The sequence below is a fragment of the Echeneis naucrates genome, chromosome 2 (assembly GCF_900963305.1).
Source record: "Echeneis naucrates chromosome 2, fEcheNa1.1, whole genome shotgun sequence".
Lineage (NCBI taxonomy): Eukaryota > Metazoa > Chordata > Actinopteri > Carangiformes > Echeneidae > Echeneis > Echeneis naucrates.
This window is the reverse complement of record NC_042512.1, coordinates 2,344,223-2,363,997: the sequence shown is the minus strand read 5'-3', so window position 1 is coordinate 2,363,997 and position 19,775 is coordinate 2,344,223. Positions and strand designations below refer to the sequence as shown.

The following is a 19,775-nucleotide window of genomic DNA, read 5'->3' as shown; positions in this document are numbered from 1 at the left end:
TCTCTGTGAAAACATTTCTTTATAACTGACATGATCTGACTGATGTAATAAAATGTTTGGGTAGAAAAAAACATCAGTAGTTTCTGGTGATAAAAACAGAAGATCCATCTCAGTGTCTTCCTGAATCTACACTAAAGATTCAAGGATTATTAATATTAATCTATGAACAAATTTTTACTCTCATGTTCAGTCTCTTACTTTGTCTCTGAGGGTCCAGGTCCATTACTGAAGTCTGGAGGATGATCTCTGGAACAGTCAGTGTTCAGAGTCAGACAGGTTGTTACTGGAGACTCTGGTCTGGCCTGGTCACAGTTAATCATCTTCAAGACAGAGTCGCTCTGACCGAGAAACACTTTCTGACTGACAGAAGACAAAGAAGATACAGAACAAACCGAGAGCTGAAGATCTTTGTCTGAACCTGACAGGCTTGGGCTCATAGTCAGGTGATGAGTTTCAATTACCAAAATGAAACTCTGAGGTGTGGAAACATTTTCATTATGTGTATGTCGAAGGTGTTCCAACACCTGTGCCCAGGATCAACCTACAATCAAATCGTTTGTTACAGCATGAAAACCCACCCCTGCAAAGCTGAAACAAACAGTGACGGAAAAGTGTGTATGTGCTTTTGTTCTAAAGACATTGGGCCTTTCAATATTGTAAGCAGCGATGGGGTTTGAAGAGCTGGGACGCATGGGAGGGTTACCCTCTATGTGACAATTGGAAAGAGGTGCACTGAAATGGCAGAAGAAAAGAGAGAAGCTGGTGTTAATGTTTTACTAAAATTCTCCTATATATTGTGCAGCTTTAATGGAAAAACAGATCTTGATGTTTTAAAATAAAGCCACAAAACCTTTTCATAATAACCTTTTAGATTGTTAATGGATATTGAATTTCATTAACAGATATTGCTTGAAACAAAGTAAATGGTCAGATAACATTCTGCTGGTTTAACTGATGTCATGCTGATGTTTTAGGCAGTAATTTTATGAGTTCAAGTCTTTATCACAAAAATTTGAAGAGATCTTGCTAAGAAGTAACCACATCATCCACAACCAACCTTCTTTATCTGGAATCTGAACAGGGAGCTGTGAGGAGTTTGATGGCTCATCATCACGATTAAAGCATTCACTGACTGCAACATTTAAATGAATAATATTAAATAATAATAATAATAATAATAAACAGAACTGATCCGTTTGTGTTCTTTTATCACTTTGTCTATCTCCTTGTTTTTATTGTCATGTTCTTCAACAGCCCATCAGTTAGTTACTCTTCTTCATATATCTGAGAAGGTAGCTGGTTGAAAATGATCATCATGGTCCCAGATATGTGCATCAAATCGTCGGTTTTTAAATCAAATTATTAATGCTGATTCCTAAATAATAATTTTTTTGTCAGAGTTGAAGTTCAGTTTTTTATATGTCAGTGCAACTAAATAATTTTATATTTCCATTTTGTTGGCTTTACAATCTGTCTTTAAATCAGTTCAACATTCACTGGCACAAACAGGATGAAGGCTGTTGGTTATGTTACCTGATGGTCGAACTAATCTTCATGCAGCTGATGAGTGAAGGTGAACTTTAACTGCAGCTTCCATGAAAAAAATTAAGACAACATATCCATGTATGTCTCACAGCAGGAGGTTTTCTAAAGTTGTTGATCCAAACACAGTCTGAACTCTCTGTGGAAAACTGAATATGACTTACAGGAAAATCTGATACCAGAGTAGCTCTGAACTTTGGAATGAATTGAAGTCAATCATTAACAGACAGTAATAATCCACATCAGGTAGATCACAAGGCTCCAATGACCTTTAATTTATATGATGTGTTGTACAATATTGGACAAATAAATGATCCTTTATCTTTTAATACAATTAGAAAAAATGATTACACATGCTCAGATTCACAGTTATGTTTGTCTACAATTATCAGATTAGAAATAGCATAGTGGCATTATATATGACAGCGTTTATATAATGTAATATATGTCTACAGTGTATATCTAGAGTTCTCTGGTGAGACACATAACATCTTCAGCATCAGCACATCAGCAGCTCACCCTGCTACTAGACCACCACAGAACAGTGCTTCTCTTCAAAAGTTGCTGCCTCCTTCAAAGAGCTAAGAGACACTGAGGAACCAGAGGCCTGTATCACAAAGCTGGATTAACATGCCTGGGATCTGTTTTAGTGATCCAGCTTCACTTACCAAGACATCCACAATCCTGATAAGCTGTCTCACAAAGCTGTTATCATCTTGCTCACATAAAAGGGGCTGGTTTGCTGCATCCGACCAACCAACCAACCCATGATGCAAAAGGGACCTTCTGCTGCTGTCATCAGATTCAGTGATGTCTTCATCAGGGTCCTTATCCTTCCCTGGTGTGTCCAAAAGTTTGGAGGAAAAAGTTTACACATCATTAACTGTCTTTGAGGAGAAATAATCAAACACCAAGTTAATTTCTCCTTCTCTGTATTTTCACCTGTCGGTCCAGGTGTGCTCTGACTAACAGGACTTCAGCCTGCTGACCTACACTGAGCTGCTCTGTTTCCTCTGAAAGAACAAGTCTTTAATTCGAGTTCAAACTGAGGCAGTAACTGCAACAATGAGAAATGTTTTTCCATGCTAACGAAGCCTAATTAGCTAATTAAGATACGTTAGCATGCTAGCTAAATTAGCAAAGTTAGCATGCTAACCAAATTAGCTAACTTAGCTATGTTAGCATAACGACGTAACGACCTTAAAGGAGGACTCCGCTAAACATGTCTATGAAAAGCTTATTAAGAACAGTTCCCCGTGCAAACAGAGAAAAAACACTTTTAAAGGAATTCGGCGTTAAAGTTCTTACCTGAACTCCGGTGAATATTTGCTACAGGTGCTGCAGGAAGACGGAAGTTTTTTTCAAAACTCAGACTGGTGAATTTACAGCATTTAGTTAGCAGCACAATTTCCTGAACTTGTTTTCAGCACTGCTCGTTTTTTTTTCAGCTCACTTCTAAGTTTTATTTAATTTTCCATTTTCCTACAAAATGTCAAGCTACGGCCACTTCTAACAACTTTACACAACACTCTGTCACTCCAAATGACTGACACCACTGAGAGCCAATGATAACTGGGGGCCACATTGAAGGACCAATCAGGTTATAGGGGGAGGGAGCCTCCCTGTATCGTCAGTTTCAAAACGTCTAAAAGTAGAAAACATGACGTTGACTTGCTGTAAAATGTCTCCTGTTGATTCACCACCATCACGATCGCACAGCTGATCGATGGATGAGCCGACTTCCGGTCCTCTGAGGTCGACAATAAAAGACGAAGTGGAGAGAAATGAACGGATCTGTAGATACCGAGGAGACCGAACTTCTCAACTCTCCGACAAAGAAGTTGGATGCTGCTGTCTCATCCTGATCACACCTCCATTCACATTTTGATGGGGAAAATCACATGAGAGAATATTCTCATTCACTTCGTCACTTTCCTTCTCCTTATTTGTTCTAAAAGGAACCAAGAAAGAGAAGAAAAAATAAAAACCTCAAAGCTGAGCCACTCGGTCTTACTTAATGCCAACCTTCACTAAAGACGAGCTAAAATTGCGGGATTCATTTAGATCCTGTTGTGTAATTCTTTATACTTGTCTGTGTGGTTTAAATGTAAATAGTTCAAAGTTTATGAATGATTTACATTCAATTAGAGATTAAACATTTTTTCAAACTGTGTTGGATCTTTGGGTTTCTGTACTACTATCATTTATTATTTGTGGCATTAAGCTCCAAGTTTGGTAAATATATAAATAAAGCATTATCTTCTGATCTGAAATACGTTGTATCTGGCCTCATAAAAAGAGCCGATCTCTGAATGTGCTCCTGCTGCTGGCTCTCTCTCAGCTGATCCCAGCTCGAGGCTGACAACCAAACGTACTTCATGTAAGTCAAGCGATGAAATGAATCCATCCTCTCATCTGAACTTGATGATGAAAATAAACGAGTCACATTTGATTTTAGTTCAATTTAAGCCCACTTATTTGTCTAAAAACAGCTGATTTGTGTTTTACTTAATTCCTGTCGTTCATTCGCGAAATGAGTCCTGTACGTCTTTGTGCGCATGCGCTAATCCATTTGAATCGAACGCGAGAGTGTGACGCGAGGGAGAGGGATTAAAGACAGGAAATGCCTTTGATCTCCAGTGACGTCACACAGTCTCGGTGTGGAGTTATTATACAGTTGTTGATGTTGTTAGGTAAACCACTCCAACCACTCAGAGACAAGAACAGCCTCAATAGAAAACAAAGTTAGAAGAAGGTTCCAGGAACAATCTGCAATGGAGCAGAACAGGATCAACATGAGCATGAAGATCACCCACGAGGCTGTTCTGCCCATCGTCAGAAAACATTTTGGCCGACTGTCTGCAGGTGAGTGGCGCTTGATGGCTGCAGGAATTTTGGAGCCAGAAACAACATCTGTACTGGCCGACCTTTGCACTGAACTGGTCCAGTTTCTCTGTACTGTTACCATCAAAGTCCTCAGACCCCTAACTGAGGACAGTTTCCAGAAGAGAGAACCTGATGCTGAATTCAACGCCTCTTTGGGAAATATACAAACAGGTGCAGGAGAAATACTTTACCAGAGCTTTGCTTTGGAATTAAACGCCCCACACAGGAAATGTAAGAGTGCCGAGCAGCTAACAGAGCTGATTGATACAGAGGTTTTAGAAAAGGTGAACTCCGTTCTATCTGAGGCCATCAAACGCCCTGTTTGGCCATCAGAGCCTGTTTGTTTGACCAGAGGCTCTGTTTCCAACGTCCGAACTCTCCATCATATGGTGTATCATGTCAGCAGATGTCTTCAAAAATGTTTGAAGAAACTCAGCTCCTGCTGCCTGGGATGGTTTTGGAAGCCAACAAGCATGGATTCTGCCCCATGGAGGGCCTCTGCGTCTACATCAAGGATGGTTGAAACAGTGAAACCAGAGGACTGCGAGACTCCTCTGAGCCTTAAAGCCAACATCTCTGTCTCCTCAGCCAGTAAAGCTGTGACTGACATTGTTGTCAAATGGTCCAGCGGGTCAGACGTGGCAGCAAAGGGAGAAGACTCCGCCCTGTCTCACGCCTCTGTGGAGGCTCAGGACGCAGCGTCACACATTGTGAAAGGAATAATAGCAGATCCCCATTACAATGGCTCAGAATGTGCTGCTGAGGGCAGCCAGAGAAACGTCCCACCCCAGCCTCACTTTAATGTGCGGACAATTCTCCCCAAGGTCAGAGAGTTTTTCACTTCACAGCCCAGCACTTCAGACCACATTCATTACAAAGAGAGAGTTTTAGACTCTGTCTTACCTGAAGTCATCAGGACGGAGGAAGGAAGACTACAGCTTTCTCCTGAGGTTCTGTACGCCATGACGGAGGACACAGTGGAACAGTTCCTGCAGAAGATTCTCCTCTGGATGCCCAGAGAAAATAATTACAGTGACAGTGAAGTGTCTGCTGCTCTCACTGACATCGAGGAAGCGATCACAGACATGCTGCACACGGCAGAGGAAGGTCAAATCAGAGCCAGCAAGAGGACTTCTTCACGTTCGGGTCAGACACCATTTTCCTTTGAGGCCGCAGCGTCTGGACCGATGAGAAGAAGAAAAGGCTTTGCACACGTTGACAGTCATGGGTTGATACTGCACAAGTTGGCTCAAAGACGATCTGTTGACGAGTGTTCTGACAGCCTTCCTCCATCATCTTTTTACCCCAGTGCAGCATCAGCCACGCCTGTGAAGCCGTCATCAGAGTCCACTGAGAGCTCCTTTCATGTCTCCAATGAGATGAGCAGGAACATCATAACTGCTCTTGTCCTGAGGCTCCTCACTAAACTCCCCAACACAACTGGAGGCTCCCCGCAGGCCGTAGAAACGGACACCATCATCCAGCGTCTGTCAGCCCTCGCGCAGGAAGACGTGAAGGTCCGTGGCTCTATTTTCAGGAAGAAGAAGGACACCATGAAAGAGCTGAACCAGACCATTATTAAGGAGCTTTTCAAGGAGTTTGGCTCTGCAGAGAAACTTCTGGAGGCTGCAACAGCATCACAAGACTCATCTTTTGATGACGCTCTGGTCAAACATCTCCTGAAGGCCCTCCTCAATCCGCCCAAGAAGAAGAAGTCCAAAGTGGCCCAGTTTTTCTCAGCCATGAGGAAGACTTTATTCAGACCAACAGCCTGACTGGACTCCCAGCCCCAGTCTTTGCTGTGAAGGGTACTACCAGTGTGCTGGCGTAGGGTTTACTCCGGGTGCTCCGGTTTCCCCAATCTTAGATTATTAAAAAAACAACGACAAAAACCCAGAGGAGGAGTTTGTTTTTAATCGCTGAAAGGTCGGTCAGAAGGAGAATTATTTGGGCCAAACGATGCCCTTGTGCTGTTGAATCTGACTCTTACATTGAACCTGGTTTGATAATGTAAAATGTATAATGTATAATCATTCCAATGTAAAATTTAAATAAAATACAAATAATAATAAAAACAGTCAAAGACATTTTGTTTTCAAGCCCTTAAAGGTGTAAATATTACACACGTTGATCACAATGTAAAAAAAAAAAGTTTCATCTTTATATCATTACAACAAGATGATGCACAAACCTTCACACACAGGAAGGACGAGCACAAAGTTTCTATTCATGTGTCTGAGAAGAAAAAATAGCTGCCATACTTTATATCTTCTTGTGATGCCATTAAAAATCAAACTACACAATAAGTTGAAAAGAAATCTGACAGAGCTCAAACATGATTGACTCAGCAGGGCATTTACTTTGTCACTACTGTGTACTCAGATCTGAGGAAGAGAAAATGTCCTTTGTGGTTTCAGATCTGTTTGACTCAAACATCTATTTTGGCTGATGCCAAACTAACTTTGGCTCTCTATGACAAACTGTATCAAAGCAGGTAATAATAAAACAGTTTTCATTATCTGATTGCATCTGCACAGATAAATCCTTCTATATTTATTACTATTCACAGAGTCAAGAACTAAAGCTCATTGGTTCAAATGAGAGTGAAAGATGATGAAGAAGAAATGACAGTTTGTTGACCTTCACTGTGAAGGAAGGCACTTCTTAGAACTTTTAAGAAATACTCCAACTTATAATTCATCTAAAAAAGTTGGCAATGAAATCATCATCAATAAATAGTTGCAGCTACATCCATAATATGAACATAAAGAAGCTGAGACTGCTGCCCCAATAAACATGAGCGGTATGAGTAACAGTCAGACCAACAGCAGGGTGCCATTCACAATTCAAACTCAAAGTGATGGTAGCTGCTAGATTTAGGATCATACCACAGTGCACAGCTTGGGCTCTTGGCAGTGGTGGGATTCATGGCATTGTTACTATTGTAACTATGTCATCTTGAAATACAACAAAGTTTGGATAGTGAACAGCTAGCTGTTGCTAAAAAGCTGTTAGCAGAGGATGGTTTCAATCCATCGACCTCTGGGTTATGGGCCCAGCACGCTTCCGCTGCGCCACTCTGCTGTAAAACACCCCAGATGGGACTCGAACCCACAACCCCTGGCTTAGGAGGCCAGTGCCTCAGTCTGTCTCTGAAACCACGTCTGTGTCGGTCAATGCTTGTGCTCCTCACAGTTGTGTGTCTGAAGAGACTGACTGCCTGATTAGATCGCACACAGGCTCAAAATTTGCACTTCCTCACACGTGTAGAGTGGACAAAACAGGTTGTCTATATGTCAAGGGAATTTCAGTGTTTCACTGGTAAGCTTCAGGTTCCACTGAGATTTGAACTCAGATCGCTGGATTCAGAGTCCAGAGTGCTAACCATTACACCATGGAACCCTGCAGGTGTGCAATCATATAGACGTGAAAGGAATTGTAGTCTTTGAAAAGTGTTGACTAAAATACCTTTGTCCCCAAACACACCTCACAGCAGGAGAGGTGGAAGAAAAGTGGTTTCTGTCAGAAGTGGGATTTCACAGCTACCAAAGTCGTGCGAACCAACTAGCAGACAATTGGTCACCTGCCAAGATAAAAATATATATAATCACGCTGTGCACGTGCAAATGAAGATCATTATATGCATCATAATCATGAACCAGTAAAGATGGTGACAGATAGAACATCATGTTATGTCAGCACCACAAAAGTAGTACAAAGAAGTACCAAGATGTACAGAGGATCTGAAAATATTGCAAAGTAAGTGGCTGACCATCATCTAACCCTCCTACCAAAGTTTGTCTCCTGTGAAAAGCAGTCAATCACCAATATCCCTTCTCCTCAGCACAGCATGAGCCACAAAACTACCATTGCTCTTGCTTCAGTTGCCAAGATACTGCAACTAACAACCAGACAGCAAACCTCACACAGCTCCATAGTGGAACAGTTAGCACCCTTATTGACTGAAAGGCAACCCTACCCCTAGACCAACGAGCCATGTGGACTGTGAAGGCCATGACAAAAAAGAGGGAGGAGTCTTTCATCCCTTTGATGTCATTAGAACCTTTGTGACATCACAGAATCCGCATCTCCTTTGATGGTTACTGATGGAACATTTGTGCCGTTTTTTTTTTTTTTTCATCATTTACACACAACACATTCATGTGACAGTTAATGTGACAGTTTATTATATGCTAAAGAAACTTTGGTGAGAGTCATGATGGTCAGCCATGTATGTTGGGGGTATTTTCAGATCCAAAATACATCCCTGTACATCAGTGGTGCTGCTACGGAGTGTTGCATCAGTGGCCACCATCACTTCAAGTAACCCAAATGGGAAAGATCCTTATTGACAGCATTGTTGCGCTTTGCTACATCTGAACTAAAGATACAAATAAAATAATCTAAATTGGCTTTTATTTTGAAATGCTTGTATGGTGCGACTGCTCTTGTTCTTTCTGCAGCTCAAAGCATCAAGGAGTTGAAACGCAGCATAATGATAAAAAGAAACAGTCTGTATTTTTTGGGAATTTTTAGTTCTGTCTCTGCATCAACACCATGAACCACAAAATTATCATTGCAATCAAGAGAAACAGTAATTTTGTGGTTGTTGCTGATCCACTGACCTCCTTGACCTCCTTAATTTTGTAACCTCTGCCATGAATGCAAGCTAAGCTTTGAGAAAAGGCCGCTTTAACAACATCAACGGGTTTCAAAGCTATTTCGAGAGCTATTTTTCAATCAGCTGTATTTTTCAGTAAAAACACTTTCCCTGACCGGGAATCCAACCCGGGCCGCGGCGGTGAGAGCGCCGAATCCTAGCCACTAGACCACCAGTGAACGATGCTGCTTCGATGCGGCCTCGTATAGTTCCAAACATCATCTCCACGGTGTTGGAAATTACTGAAATTACTGCTCCATATTATCCTGCTTAGTCACTCAACCAAATTACTGACTAAACTCCTGCAGAAGAAGTTACATGAGGTTATCTCAACAACCTTAAACTTCAATAAAGAGGCACTGCTGGGAAGTTGAATGCTGGCACGCTGTGTTGCGCTTTGTTGAGCTAAAGATACAAATACAATTATCTAAATTAGCTTTATTTTCAAATGCTTGTGTGGTGCGACTGCTCTTGTTCTTTCTGATCACTGGACATCTGGACTGTCAAAGTCCAGAGTGCTAACCATTACACCATGGAACCACAGCTAGTGTTAGCTGATCATGATCATGTCATTGATGGAGCCAAACCATCTCCACTTCTTATATGGTGAATGTGTGCTTCTGTGTTTTTTTTTCTTTTGCAAGAAAATGTAAAATGTTTACTTCTTCTACGATACAGATACAGACGTTTCAGAGAACAACTGCAGAGATGACTTTCTGCTTAGTTGAGGTGATGAGGTGAATGCAAAACTTCCTGAACTTGTTTTCAGAATTGCTCCTTTTCTTTCAGCTCACTTCTAAAATTAATTTTATTTTACATTTTCTTGCTGAAGATAAAGCAGAGAGGAGGCTTCATCAGACAATTTGCATGCATTCATACGTGTAGAGTGGACAAAAGGAGGTTGTTTCCATTTTCAAAGTACAGAGTGGCAATATTTTGACAGGACTCTCAGTGTTTCATTGGTAAGATTCAGGTTTCACCGAGACTTGAACTCGGATCGCTGGATTTAGAGTCCAGAGTGCTAACCATTACACCTGCAGGCATGAGTATGTGTTCATGCAGATGAGAAAGGAATTTTAGTCTTTTAAAAGTGTGGGCGGTCAAAAGTCGACCAAAATACCAGTCTCTCCTGGAGGCGTGGGTTCAAATCCCACTTCTGACAGAAACCACTTTCATTTCACCTCTACTGCAGCAAGGTGTGTTTTTTGAGGACAAAGTTGTTTTGGTCTATTCTTGACCGCCCAAACTTTTAAAAGACCAAAATTCCTTTGACATGTCGAAATATTGCTACTCAGTCCTTCGAAAATATGTTCACACCAAATAACACACACCTGCCAAATGGGAGGCCTGGGTTCAATTCCCAACCGATGCAAAGGAACCAATTGCCAACATCCAACATATGTAAAAATTGTCATGTTCACCTCACACACTAAAGGTCTCTGGATAGAAGCTGTTGGGAAACAACTTTATTCTCCTTGTTTATCCACAGAGGAAGTGAAGTCACACACCACGTGATGTTTCTCTTTCCTTTCCTCCCTACATTACCTCGTCTGTGCAAGTATTGTATGCTGCTTTTCGAGTGTCTTCTTTTGACACCATGAAAAAAATCCATGAGGCCGTGTAGACAGCTTGGAGACTTGGAGAGCACCAGCATTGATCCTAACAGAAGTTTAACACAGAGCCTTCAGATGTGCAGTCAGTCTTCCTGGAATTCAGATATCTGAAAGGATGGTGGTTCAAGGTGGTGGTTCAAGCCCACCCAGGGATGTTCTTTGTTTAAACCCCGATGTGGACAGGATCTCTGCCTGTCTTGTGGAAGACTGGGATTTCAATTCCTGAATGTTAGAAACTCAGTGCTGCTTGCAATATAAAACACAGCTGCTCTACATGAACAGTGATACAGCACTGGTCACCTCCTGTCTGTAGGAAGACTCATCACTGTGCTGGATGAGGCCGATGAAAATAAAGACCTCCTTCGAGCCGGAGTTGAACCAGCGACCTAAGGATTTCAGCTGTAAGCCTCTACAGTCCTCCGCTCTACCAATTGAGCTATCGAAGGGAACCGTTCAACCTCTGCTCTTCTTGTCTTCTTTGACTAATGTTTACAGATTTGGGTTAGGGAAAACATGGAGAATGTCATTTATCACAGTATGATCAAAAAAGTGGCTCAGCTCTAACCAGCTGACCTTGAGGATAATTCTGACTGGATAGATAATTTTAGGTGGAATAGCAGGCTGTAACTTAGACTAAAGCAACCACCGACGAGGATGGGATTCGAACCCACGCGTGCAGAGCACAATGGATTAGCAGTCCATCGCCTTAACCACTCGGCCACCTCGTCATATTTGATTGCTTCAAAGGCAGATATTTATTAATTCTAGCTGGAATAGCAGGCTGCAACAGGACAAGTTCTGCATGTCTCTGTCTCTTGATGGGCTAATTTTTCAACAAATTTTTCGGCTCATGTGCTGGCTTTCGTTGTCAGAATGGCCGAGCGGTCTAAGGCGCTGCGTTCAGGTCGCAGTCTCCCCTGGAGGCGTGAGTTCAAATCCCACTTCTGACAGAAAGTGCTTTTCTTTCACCTCTACTGCAGCAAGGTGTGTTTGTGATGTCACAAAGGTTCTAAAGAGATCAAAGACTCCTCCCACTTTTTTGTCATGACCTCCACAGTAGAGTGTACTCTGTTAACGAAGACAATCATGGTCCTGCCAGATACCTTTGAGTTCTGCAGACAGAATCAACAACAAAACTGGAACTATTTGGAGTGAACCTGGTTTGTCTGTATTACTTCCAAGGCAGGCTTGGAGGTCTACCAGGTCCAATTCTCTCCAGATGTCCCTAAACACACGCTTCGGCTCCAGTTTTGTCATCTCCAACGTGGGGCTCGAACCCACGACCCTAAGATTAAGAGTCTCATGCTCTACTGACTGAGCTAGATGATGATTGCCTTTTGCGTCTCATTAACAGTGTGCACTCTATGGTGGAGTTCATGAGAAAAAATGGGAGGAGTCTTTGATCTCTGTGATGTCATTAAAACCTTTGTGACATCACATGGACAAGCCCAGCTGTTGCCTTGCAGTCGTCAGGAGAGCTAACCCTTATGATATGGAGCTGTGTGAGGTTGGCTGGTTGTGTTATTTGTAGTGTCTTGTAAAGTGAAGCAACAATAACTTTGTGGCTCATGCTGTGCTGCGGAGAAGGGAAATTGGTGTTTTAGCTGTTGCAGGAGCTCAGAAGCTGTCTGGTTAGCTAAAGCTGCTAAAACTGCTAAAGCTACCACACCATGCAGGGGATGTAGCTCAGTGGTAGAGCGCATGCTTTACCACTGCAAAAATGACACACAAATGACATTATGGGAAATCTCAAAACTGTGTCCAAATGTTTGGAGGAGAAAATGGAAGAAAGATGTGTTTGACAGCCTTTTGGACACACAACCAGTCAGCGTGACGCATCCAACCTCACAATATTTCATGGTGTGGTTGAAAGAGGAGGGAGAACATTGGAAATGTAGGTCAAATAAAACAGAGTTCGAATCTCACTCAGGTACCACCTCAGATGCTGAAACCTGGGACTGAACCAGGGACCTTTAGATCTTCAGTCTAACGCTCTCCCAGCTGAGCTATTTCGGCTGGCTGAACCCACTAATGCAGGATGTTCTGTTCACCATCCACTTCTCCAAAGTCCCACAGTGAAGGCTTCAAATGCACATCTCTCACAGTGTTGTCATGCCAAGAGAAAGAACTGACTGATTCTGACAATGGGACATCACCATGGCCCAGTTACTGATGGAACATTTGTGGCATTGTGACGTCACTGGAGATCAAAGGCATTTCCTGCCTTTCATTGATCCCCCACGCGACACAGATGGATACGTCACACTCACGTTCGCTTCAAATGAATGAGTGCATGCAGTTTCTGTATGCTCTACCGACTGAGCTACTCAGGCTTCTGATTGGTGTATAATGGACGAGCCCTCTTCTTAACAGAAGATTTTAGTTTTCTTTTACACAAGAGTTTAGTTCTTTGGAGATATGGAAATAATAACTTCCTGTATTACAGCTTTTACTTGCAGTCTCTGGACGAGAGAAACAGTAGTTTAGAGTAAGAGTCATGACGGTCAGGCACTGATATTGGCAACATAACAGAATGGGCTCATCCGGGATTTGAACCCTGGACCTCTCGCACCCTAAGCAAGAATCATACCCCTAGAGACTTTCTCAGCATAACATTTACGGCATTCAAAATGTTTTAAACCGTATTTATCATACAGTCAGACTTTTTCTGAGGGCCACTGAGCCATCCTGACATGTGTGTCCAGCTGCCAGCTGATATTGTATAATCATATTCAAGGTACACCTCTGAAACATGACGCACCAAACACTTTGAGAAGCTAGTTCATAACCGAAGTAATCTGGTTTCCGTCTCCTCCCTGTCTTCATGTTCCTCTTCGAAGGTCGTTGCTTATCTCCGGAGGTATGATCTCAGCTCCTGTAAGAAAAACACAAGTTTCTGCATTCCTGCAGGGTTAGTAAAAGTTGAGCAATACTGTGATTATCATTTTATGTACATTTATTCTAACAGAAACAGAGAAGTTAATGTTAGCTTCGATAGGACAGTGTCAGCTACTCAGTGCATTGCAGTTGGCTGTGTATGAGGCAGCTGAGCTGCAGACCAGTCAGGGAGGAAGAAATTTGTTATTGTTGTTATATATGGTTGTTTTGACCTACATTTCCAATATTCTGCCTCGTCTTTCAACCACACCACAACCACGTGAAATATTGTGAGGTTGAATGCTGCACGCTGACTGGTTGTGTGTCCAAATGGCTTCAAAGACATCTTTCTGCCATTCACTCCTCCAAACCTTTGGACACAGCTTTGAGCTTTCTCACAGGTGACACAGGTGTCATTATTTCAGTGAAGATGTATGTGATATGGTGACCAAGGAACTGTATTCAGGCTCCAGTCGCTTTATGCAGGTCATCTCTCTCTCTGCCATTTACCAATATATATATATATTATATTAGTATATTAGTATATATTATATATTCTTCATGACTCAAAGTTTGTCTCCAGCACCAACCACTAAAACACTGTTCCTCTTGTCCAGATTCTGCAGGTAAAAGCTGATTCAAAGAAAAGAGGGATTGGCATTCCTCATATTTTTTGTCCAAATTCCAACCAGGACCAGAACCAAAGACAAAGAATTCATCAGTGTCTCTGATTGGAGTGAATCAATAGATTCTGTAATTGAAGTCATCTAACGTCTAAGAAGACATCAATTTAAAACTTGTGATCGTTTTAATTGAAATTCCAACCAAGGTTTGGAAGGGGGAGCGGGGGGTGAAAATGACAGGAGGGTTAAAGAGCAGTGTTAATGGGCAAAAACAAGCAGAACTGTCACAGAACATCCAGCAGAAATAGCTCAGCTGGGAGAGCGTTAGACTGAAGATCTAAAGGTCCCTGGTTCAATCCCGGGTTTCGGCATCAAAGGTGATACCTGAGTGAGATTCAAACTCAGATTTTTTTTACCTACATTTCCAATATTCTCCCTCCTCTTTCAACCACAGCATGAAATATTGTGAGGGTGGATGCGTCACGCTGACTGGTTGTGTGTCCAAAAGTCAGGGGCCTTTACATCCCACAGCCCACACATCCACCGTTTGGTTTTGCACCATCAACAATGTCTCCCCTGATACTGGAACATCAACCCAGCACCTTGACCCACATCCTGCAGCACCTGTAGCAAATATTCCCCAGAGATCAGGTAAGAACTCTACACTTGTCTTTTCTCTGTTTGCATGTGTTCTTCAACAACATTCAATAGACATGATTAGCAGAGTCCTTCTTGGAAACTTCACTTAGTTGCATCTAACTCAGCTACATTAAACAGGTTTCTGAGGAGCTCAGACATCTCGGAGAGACTCGGAGTAGAACAGCTGCTCCTTTCTGATGCTCCACTGACTGAGCTACAGATGATTCAGTAACAGCTGAGTTATCTTTAGTCCAACAACTGCTGTCCATTTCTACCACAGGGAGCCACAGGCTTTAGAGTTTTCAGTCCGAACCCCTTTATTGTGAAAAAGTCAAATTCACATTTTATACAGATTTTTCATCCACTTTGGAAGAGTTTGGATCACAAATTTTGCAAAAGGCTTTCTTTGTCAGGAGTGTGATTCGAACCCACGTCTCCATTCAGAGACCAGAATGCCCTTCAGTGAAGGAAGGAGTTTACCTTGAGTCTGGCGCCTTAGACCACTCTGGCATCCTGACAGACAGGTGGTTGTTTGAATTTGAATTACTTCCATGTGACAAGTGTGACTCTGCATTGCCATCATATTGGAGGTGGGTTTGGCTGTGCAGTCAGTATTGGTGGTTCAGTGGTAGAATTCTCGCCTCCCATGCGAGAGGCCCGGGTTCAATTCCTGGCCAATGCAATGATCACTGCTCACCATGAAAAGCAGCAGTCAGCTCTGCCTGGATACAACAGTGGTCAGGGCTGTATGATGTATGTTTATACTGAAACACTGACAGCTCTCCTCCTTGTCACTCTTTTACTTACTCTGGGTTCCAGGCCTCGTTGGTGCAGCAGGCAGCGTGTCAGTCTCACGAAGTTCCACTTCCAGGCCATGGAAGCAATAATGAGAAGTCATTTCCACTGTGTGCTGTACAAGACGGAGAAACAACAAGTTAAAGGTTTCTGCATTGTTGTTCAGATTTTCATTCCTTCTTCAAATCTTTATTTTTCTCATTTAAAATGTTTTGCTGTGTTTGAACTCCTTAACGCTTTGAGCTACAGAAAGAACAGGAGCTGTCGCAACACACAAGCATTTCAAAATAAAAGCCGATTTAGATTATTTTATTTGTATCTTTAGCTCAGATGTAGGCAAAGCACAACACTGTCGTCAAGAAGGATCTTTTCCACTTCGGTGACTCAAAGTGACGGTGGCCACTGGAGAATCCAGAACCTTGGACCGCTCGGCTACACAACCACATACATCTGCTAGCTTCACTGCACTAATGCCACATGTCTCACATTTTGTGTCTCCTCAAAGCTGCGTCCAAAGGATAGGAGGAGAGAATAGAAATATGTCCTTGAAGCATCCTGGACACACAACCAGTCAGCGTGCAGCATCCAACCTCACAAACTCTCAAACAATATTTCATGGTTCTGGTGAAACCAAAGTCGAGGAAAAGGACAGCACAACTGTGTGAACATCAGCATGTCGTGTTCATGGAACAGACCCTGGCTTCAGGTTTGTAGACAGATTAAATTTGTTCTCCAAAGAACGGAAAAATGATGAGACAGGCAACAGGCAATGTGTTGCACTGATGGTGAGAGTTGAATAGCAGCCTCATCAAACCGACTGACTACAGAGGTGATGCCCCCTTGTTGCGAAAATCAGGGATTGACTTCAAATATCCAAAATTAACTGAAAAAAGGCTCTGCTGTCACAATAAACACATCAAAACTGAAACAGCTAAACTGTATAGTGTGAGCACATATTCATGGGTGTCACAATATACTTGATGTCCTCACGTATGAATGAATGTTTCACTGATGCAGATTTTTTTTTTTTTTTTTTGACATTCTGTTGGTTCCTGTTTTCTGCTCAAGTGATATTTTTATGAGCTCTCTTCGGTACCAGAGCATCCCTGTGACCTTACTGTGACCTGTGGATCTCATTTCTGCCAGCCAGAGTCTGTTATGAAAGATAAAATCTGAAAACATTCATGGAATACATAGAAAACAGCATCACAGAGTGACAAATATTGGGAGAACTTTATAGCAAAGTATGTCACAATAAGTAGAAAATATGTTGATAGACCGACAGCATAGGTCTCACTTTGAGCGATGATTTAGAAAATACTGCTCAATGCTCATTTTCACAAAACTACAATGGATCACCGTTTAGTTCTGATAAATGACTTTGATAAAGTGAGTAACTTACAGGTTTAATCCATTTTCAGTTTATATTATTTTCATATCACAGCATATTTTAGGCATAATACAACAAATTGTCACATAATTTCTGATTGCAAATAAAAAAAACAAAAAACAAAAACACATGTTTCTATAAAGATGAATTAGCAGAACAAAAGTCAACATTTTTTATGCGTTTTATTGAAATTCTTTGACAAAACCTTTTTTTCTGGTATATATGTCACTGACTCAAACACAAATGAGTGAGGACAAAAAACAACAAAGCAAAAGTAAAAACAAATTACCAAACATGTTACAGTTTACTTTTGGTCAACCAGCAAAGATCCTGCAGTCACCTGCTTCGGTCTTTCTCTTCTTACCATTTGTCACAACCAAACGGTTTCCCCTCTGTATGGGCCTCCATGTGAAATTTCAGGTTTCGCCTTAGTTTAAATTTTTTCCCACAAATATCACAGCTGAAGGGTCTCTCTCCTGTGTGGACTACCATGTGTACTTTAAGGATTTTCTGTAGTTTAAACCTTTTCCCACAAACATCACAGATGAAGGGTCTCTCTCCTGTGTGGACTACCATGTGTGCTTTAAGGATTTTCTGTAGTTTAAACCTTTTCCCACAAACATCACAGCTGAAGAGTTTCTCTTCTGTGTGGACTACCATGTGTGCTTTAAGGATTTTCTGTAGTTTAAAACTTTTCCCACAAACATCACAGGTGAAGGGTCTCTCTTCTGAGTGAACTACCATGTGAAGCCTCAGATTGGCCTTCTGCAAAAAAATTTTCCCACAAACATCACAGCAGAATAGTCTCTCTCCTGTGTGGACTACCTTGTGACTCTTCAGATCCCACTTTTTTTTAAACGTTTCCCCACACTCAGGGCAGCTGAATGGTTTTTCACTGCTGTCACATCTTCTAACATTTACATCACCTTCATCTATTTTCACATCTGACTGGGCCACTCTGGTTTCATTAGAATCATTCTCACTGATTTCAGTATCAGAGGAGTCTGAGACCTCTTCCTCTGGATCTGGATCTGGTTGAAGAGGACTCTGTGGATCACAGCTCCTGGCCGGTTCATTCATCTCTTCATCCTCACTCTTCACCTGAAACGGCCTCACAGGGTTCCTGGTCTCCTCCAGTCCTGGTACCTGGTCCTCCTCCTGTTCCTGTTTAAGGACTGGACTCTCTGAATCCTCCGGATCCGGACTGGAGGTGAACTCAGTAGGAACCTCTTTTTTCACCATCAGCTGCTGAACATCTGGAGGAAACGATTCAATAATGAATCCTCTTTATTAGCTACAATATGAACACAGTTATTCCTCCAGCTGCTTCATTCTACATCTGCCAAATACAGTCCTCAGCCTTTCTCACTCATAAAAACAACCGACCCGTTTTGTGGATCAGGACTCGGGGCTGCAGCAGCTCCAGCTGGCTCCTCTGCCGGTCGATCTCCTGCCTGAAGCCCGAAGCCTCCTCCTCATATCCGGCTACCATTCTGTCCACGGCCGCTAAGATCTCCCGGGAGGCGGCGGCGAGTCTGTCGGTGACAAAAGCCTGCAGGACTTCTGCTGTGGACATTTTACCTTGTTCACCTTTCAGCTGAGGGACAAAAGACCATCAGTCCTGTTTGTGTGCAGCAAATATACGGATATTATCAGTATGAGACACTTTATCAAAACATTTCCTATATTATTTTTTAAAAACATTGATTCAATGTGGTCCTTAACCTGCAATTTGCCCTTTAAGGTAACATTTGTGACTTTCTAACTACTTTCTTAACCCTCCACCCTCCATATCATTGATAAAACTTGCTGACTTGTGATTGACCTCTGAAATCACCAACACTACTCAAAAAATAGCACTTACTGCTCTCAGAACACAAGTCTGCACTTCAGTTGGGGAAACGTTGGTGACAAATGCACTAATTCAGCTGATCTGACGAAATGTATTAATTTTTGTCCAAATTCCATCCAGGACAACCCCAAAGAGAAGCACTTGTACAACAGGAAGTCTTCCGTCTTTTTATTTGAAATGATCATTGTTGCATTCTAAGAAGAAGTTGTTGTCTTTGTCAGTCAGCACTGCTCCAACAAGTAGCACTTACTGAATTCAACAGTCAAGTCAGTGCTCAAGTTAAGGTACATTTTTTGACTTTCAAACTACTTTCTTAACCCCCAATTGATTAATTGATAAAACTTGTTGTCCTGGTGATTGAAGAAAAGAAGGAATTGCATTCCTGGTTTTTTTTTTGTCCAATTTCCAACCAGGACAACCCCAAAGAGAAGCACTTATGCACAAAGACTTCATCAGTGTCTCTGATTGGAGTGATCCGAGTTAGATCTAAAGAAAACATGGCTCCAAGAATTACTGTTCTTTTTGTCAATTAACACTGAAAGTGGAAAAAGAGACCAATTGAATTGATTAAGTCACATTAAGCTTTCATTTTTACCTCACTTAGGATCTTCTCCTCAAGAGTCTTTGCATTAACTTCCCAGTCGTGTCCAATGGACTCCCTTTCAGGCTTTTACCTGAATTTATCTTCTACCTGAATGAAACCACTCCCACAGCTGCCTGCCTACTTTGTTCGGGCGGTTTCAATGGTCTTGGTAATGGTTTGTAATGAAGAACACATTTAGTCCATCAGGAACAGACAACGACAACTTAAATTCATGAGGACCATTAGCATATGGTGAGAGGACTGTTAACTGCAGTGATTAGGGATTAGGGTTGTGTTGTTGTAGCTGATCTGAAG

General features: G+C 42.0%; 8 non-coding genes across 8 annotated transcripts; 3 read left to right on the top strand and 5 right to left on the bottom strand.

Annotated features, from left to right (window-relative positions):
* Window positions 1-7,758: 7,758 nt before the first annotated feature.
* Window positions 7,759-7,830, bottom strand: trnaq-cug (transfer RNA glutamine (anticodon CUG)). Its single transcript has one exon. It is a non-coding gene; the product is annotated as a tRNA-Gln (tRNA).
* Window positions 7,831-9,195: 1,365 nt separating this feature from the next.
* Window positions 9,196-9,267, bottom strand: trnae-cuc (transfer RNA glutamic acid (anticodon CUC)). Its single transcript has one exon. It is a non-coding gene; the product is annotated as a tRNA-Glu (tRNA).
* Window positions 9,268-11,059: 1,792 nt separating this feature from the next.
* Window positions 11,060-11,147, bottom strand: trnay-gua (transfer RNA tyrosine (anticodon GUA)). The gene is given in 2 exon segments: window positions 11,060-11,095; window positions 11,111-11,147. It is a non-coding gene; the product is annotated as a tRNA-Tyr (tRNA).
* A 200-nt stretch (window positions 11,148-11,347) lies between these two features.
* Window positions 11,348-11,429, bottom strand: trnas-gcu (transfer RNA serine (anticodon GCU)). Its single transcript has one exon. It is a non-coding gene; the product is annotated as a tRNA-Ser (tRNA).
* Window positions 11,430-11,568: 139 nt separating this feature from the next.
* trnal-cag (transfer RNA leucine (anticodon CAG)) lies at window positions 11,569-11,651 on the top strand. The gene has a single exon. It is a non-coding gene; the product is annotated as a tRNA-Leu (tRNA).
* Window positions 11,652-12,644: 993 nt separating this feature from the next.
* On the bottom strand, window positions 12,645-12,717 carry trnaf-gaa (transfer RNA phenylalanine (anticodon GAA)). The gene has a single exon. It is a non-coding gene; the product is annotated as a tRNA-Phe (tRNA).
* Window positions 12,718-14,499: 1,782 nt separating this feature from the next.
* trnaf-gaa (transfer RNA phenylalanine (anticodon GAA)) lies at window positions 14,500-14,572 on the top strand. The gene has a single exon. It is a non-coding gene; the product is annotated as a tRNA-Phe (tRNA).
* An 879-nt stretch (window positions 14,573-15,451) lies between these two features.
* Window positions 15,452-15,522, top strand: trnag-ccc (transfer RNA glycine (anticodon CCC)). The gene has a single exon. It is a non-coding gene; the product is annotated as a tRNA-Gly (tRNA).
* Window positions 15,523-19,775: the final 4,253 nt, after the last annotated feature.